The sequence below is a fragment of the Anopheles merus genome, chromosome 2R (assembly GCF_017562075.2).
Source record: "Anopheles merus strain MAF chromosome 2R, AmerM5.1, whole genome shotgun sequence".
NCBI classification, from domain to species: Eukaryota; Metazoa; Arthropoda; class Insecta; order Diptera; family Culicidae; genus Anopheles; species Anopheles merus.
The window spans coordinates 7,259,091-7,264,049 of NC_054082.1; the positions used below are offsets into that span (position 1 = coordinate 7,259,091).

Here is a 4,959-nt window from a genome sequence, read left to right on the forward strand (position 1 = left end):
CCCAATTCTTTAGCTAAAGACATTTCGATCATGGTTAGGGAGGATCCTTCGTCAACAAAGGCGTATGTGTCAATTTGGTTATTCCCGCGATACAATGTGACTGGCATTATACGAAATAAACATTCTTCCTTTTTTTCTATGTGCGCACTGTGATTACACGGAGCGACATTCTGATTTTCCGACGATTGATGGAGTAATGGGTGATGTTGCCTTGTGCAACTGTCAACGAAACAAACTACAGGATTGTTGCATGGCCTTCGCCCGTGCGATCGCAAACACCTAATGCACAATTTAGCTGCTCGTATAACATTCCACTTTTCACTTGTACTGTACCTCACAAATTTCCTACAGTCTCGTATTTCGTGATTTCTCAACTTGCACGCGTAACACATTTGGTCTTCATGGTTGCCTTCTCTATGAACGTGCGAGTAATTCCTATCTCTCTGTTTGCTTTCCTGCTTACGCTCGTTGTGTCCACTGTAGTGCGTTAACCTTCCCACTGCATTCACTATTTTTTTCATGAAATGATTAAATTCGAGTAACGTCACTTTTCGTTTTGTTCCCTCCACATATTCCTCACAAGCTATCGCCCAGTCTATTTGCATATGCCCTGGTAGGCGATTAACTATTTCTTCAATCAGTGTTGGGTTGCATAAGTGTTCTTCTAAACCCGCAACCCTAAGATAATCACACGCGTTTCTAACCGCTGCACCGAATTCTAGAAAGGTTTCTGGTTTATCAGTTTTCACCGCTGGCGTTTTCCTAATTTTGTCTAATAACGCTTCTACCATGACCGCCGGTCGGCCAAATCGCTTTTTTAACGTCTCTAACGCTTCCTCAAGTGTGCCAGGTAGCATTAATAAACCTTCGACCAGATTTAAGGCTGGCCCTTTTAAACTGGCATGTAATCTTTCAATATTTTCTTCTTCAGAAAATCCGCACAACGCTGTGCTCCTTTTGTAGCTACTTATAAAACGTACCCACTTTTCCGGTTCCCCAGCAAAGGGAGGCAGCGCCGAGACCGCGTGTCTCGCTGCCCATTGTTCCGCGTTAGGTTTAGTCACTTTTCTCACCTGTACTGCATCTTGCTGCTCCGCTGGTTTCTCGGGTACCGGTGCATTACTCGTAGCTGCGTTGAGGTCGTTTTTGCTGCGACGATCGGCACTCGTATCCTCATTACTCAGCATTGTAGCGTATCGAGTGCTACTCAGTTTCGCTAGGTCAACGTCCTTCGGCTGCTCTCGTTGGTCCATCCTCGGTACAGCGTAATCGATCAGCGTCGATGTGTAGGCCGCATCCGTGATAGAATGGACTTCTTCCTCTTCATCTATCTCCTCTTCCATGTCCTGCTCGATCCTCGATTGTTGCAACTTTACTGATTCTAGCTCGAGTTCGATCAACTGGCGTCGCAGATCGATCTCCTTTTGCTTGTAGAGGTTAAGCTTCCTCATGGTTTCTGCCTTACTCGATGACGAGGTTGTGCTTCTCGCCACCGTGGCACGCACCTTGCCTTGCTGCATACTTCCACTCGCTTCGTCGCACGGTTCTTCGCGCACTTCTGTGACCGCTGAGATTGTGGTAGTGGAGCTTTGTCCTACCTTACCGGATTCGTCACGCGTGCCATCCGTTGCCGAGATGCTGTGCTGTGGTGCGGTGTTCATCGTGATGCTTGGCTTGGTGTTGATTTCACTTCACTAATAACGCGTATGTATATACTGTCGCGTGTAGTTAGAGTGTTTTTAAAAATGTTGCGGCTCCCGGTAAACGACTTTAGGACTTTTTTAGAACCTTTAACATTATTTTATTTTAGCACTAGGTTTAAAAACACGTCCGACTTGTATGGCGTTCACCGATCAAGAGCCCGATCCAATCCGCCCGGATAATCGTGTTTCCTGTTCCTCTCTTCCGCTAACGACCTGCTACTTCACGCGTTTACAATCGCAGGCCGAGTTCGTTCGAGCTATCCTAACAACGATGTTAAAAGGTAAACATTCGTCGCAAATCATTTCAAGTAAGGCTTCATCTAACTCACTTTTTTGAGCAATAGTTAGCGGCTTATTTGCGTCAAAGAAACGTAAAAGATCCCCCTGTTTTTTTGACGGGCCTGCAGCAGGCAACGTAGTTTCGTCGTTATCTGTCAATTGTATTGAAGAAGTAGTAGCTGTAGGAGCATTTCTCTCAATCGGAATAGTATGGTGCATAGATCTCATATGTCGCTTCAGATTCGAACTAGATTTGTTGGAAAATGAAATCGCCTTGGAACAATAGCGACATTTGGCCGTATTTCCTTGGTCTTCAAAATGTTGCCATATGTCACTAGTCTTGGAAGACATACTTTCACCCTAGAAAATAAATAATTTAAATAGTGTTACATTTTTTAATAATTGATATTGTTCTGTTATTACCTTTTCCTAACACTTGCAAACAGATGAATCTTGAAGGCAGGTTCCGGTAGGATAATTATTTTACCTAATCAATCCAAATATGAAAACACATTAGGTAAATATAATAAAATAATTTTTCAAAGATCCAGTGCTCTGAACATTTTGCCGTCCGCACGAATCTCACGTTTTTTCTCGTGGCGTCGATAAAACAGAGTGTAAATGTTACTCGTGTAGCCAATCGTTATCAAGATACTGTACTTTTTTTTAAATTTTCCCTTTCAGAACTGAAATCAGTATTGTAATTATACACAATAAAACTATAGAGTGAAGAGTACCCCGATGGACAGTTATGCAAACTAATCCATGACAACTGCATTGCTTTGTTCATTATTCTATGTATATAGTCACTGCAGCTACACCACAAAAGAATTTGGAAGTTTTCTCAATGTATTAAATGAAAGCGTTAAACTTAGCATGTAGTGAATACAATTTGGCAGAACGTACGAGCGAGCAAAGCACGAGCACCAGCAAGCGATGGAAAACTGATCCTTCGATCCCACCAAATTATCACTTGCTTCAGTTAGCTATGAAACCCTCCTTGATAATATAATTTTAATTCGTTGACATACAGAAAACATAGCGGGCTGATGATCGGTGGTAGTATGCTTCAAATATATGTTTAGCTTTAGTGTCCAGGATATTTTTAATAGTCTACCAACACTCTTTCACACTTTTACTCATTATTTGTTCGAATTCGCCACATGTAAAATAAGATAGATTATGTTAAACTTACCTTTATATGTTAATAATTCCTAATATTCACTGTCAAAAGTATTAGACTTCACTTTTAAGTAATCACTTTTAAAGTAACTGGACTCGACAACACGCAACGAGAATGACAAGCAGAACAATATTGAGGCTTCATTGACTGTCTGCTCCTGATTTTTCGTCCGTTGAATTTTCCATAGTATGCGTGGGGTACACTCCAACTAGTACAGTGAGCATTCATGTTATGCAGTTCATACGATATTAATTATTTTTACTTTTACTGCACACTTTTTTTTAATACAAAAATAAGCTTAAAAGCATATTGCATAAAAAGAATTATTTTGGTTGTAATTTTTATGCTGTAGTATGACTAGCAATAAAATTTATCTAACCATGAGAGGAAATTATAATGTTATCTTGATAACATTAATGCATGTTTTGAGCTTCAATTCGATTGTTTTTCATTTAAATGTTTTATTACAATGCCATTACTTTTGTAAATTACAGTTATTTTTGAAAATCACGTTAATAATCATCTCCGTAGCTCGAGTACTGCGTAACTCGAGATCAAACTGTATCTGTTCATTCATAAAATAACGAACTTTTTAGACAATAGCGATAACCAGACAGGAAATGGAATGCAGGACAGTGTGCGAATTGTACACGGATCATTATCATAGTGTGAGGCGATTTGTCTCCGTCCCATCAATGTGTTTCAAGCAGCAGATACAGGGATTGCGATTAAGTTTAAAATAGCTACAACGTTTTACTGTGGTAAAATGAAATAAATAAATTCCTGCAGTGAAACAACGATGAAACTATTACTAGGAAAATTTGATTTAAACCACTGTAAATTCATTATGTGCATCTCAAAACATCACTCGTTTAAAAAAAAACCAGTTGTTTGGCAGCAGAATAGAAATGTAGCTACTCTAAACTCAGATTCAATTATCAAACCCTGTAAAGCGCACGAGCCCCATGTACAAGACAAAGACAGAAGAGGTCAAACTTCGCAGTCTCTCTTGGCGCACAACAGTACGCTCAAGAGCGAGCTAGCTAAACTTCCTCGTCAGGCATATTGGCGCTTGCGAGCAAGGCTGTTTTTTCTGTATGGGGTTTTAGCACACAGGTCCCTCGCGAGCTACCGTGATCTTGCTACGTATTTTGGATGAGCAGTGCGCTCGCGAGCTAGGCTGTTTTTTCTGCATGGATTTTGGATAGGCTTGGCGCTCACGAGCTAGGCTGTTTTTTCTGCATGGATTTTGGATAGGCTGGGCGCTCACGAGCTACCCTGTTCTTCTCGCTACGTATTTTGGATGGGCAGGGCGCTCGCGAGCTACCCTGTTTTTTCTGCATGGATTTTGGATAGGCAGTGCGCTCGCGAGCTAGGCTGTTTTTTTCTGCATGGATTTTGGATAGGCAGTGCGCTCGCGAGCTACCCTGTTCTTCTCGCTACGTATTTTGGATGGGCAGGGCGCTCGCGAGCTAGGCAGTTTTTTTCTGCATGGATTTTGGATAGGCAGTGCGCTTGCGAGCTAGGCTGTTTTTTTCTGCATGGATTTTGTATAGGCAGTGCGCTCGCGAGCTACCCTGTTTTTTTCTGCATGGATTTTGGATAGGCAGTGCGCTCGCGAGCTAGGCTGTTTTTTTCTGCATGGATTTTGGATAGGCAGTGCGCTCGCGAGCTACCCTGTTTTTTTCCTCATGGATTTTGGATAGGCAGTGCGCTCGCGAGCTAGGCAGTTTTTTCTGCATGGATTTTAAGTATACAGGCCGCTCGCAAGCTACCCTGATCTTCTCGCTGCGT

The 4,959-nt window shown here is 41.9% G+C and overlaps 1 long non-coding RNA gene across 1 annotated transcript; it reads right to left on the reverse strand.

Annotated features, from left to right (window-relative positions):
* Window positions 1-1,953: 1,953 nt before the first annotated feature.
* Window positions 1,954-2,872, reverse strand: LOC121589812. Its single transcript, XR_006004345.1, has 3 exons — window positions 2,406-2,872; window positions 2,033-2,342; window positions 1,954-1,965 (listed from the first exon to the last, which is right to left on the reverse strand). It is a non-coding gene; the product is annotated as an uncharacterized LOC121589812 (long non-coding RNA).
* Window positions 2,873-4,959: the final 2,087 nt, after the last annotated feature.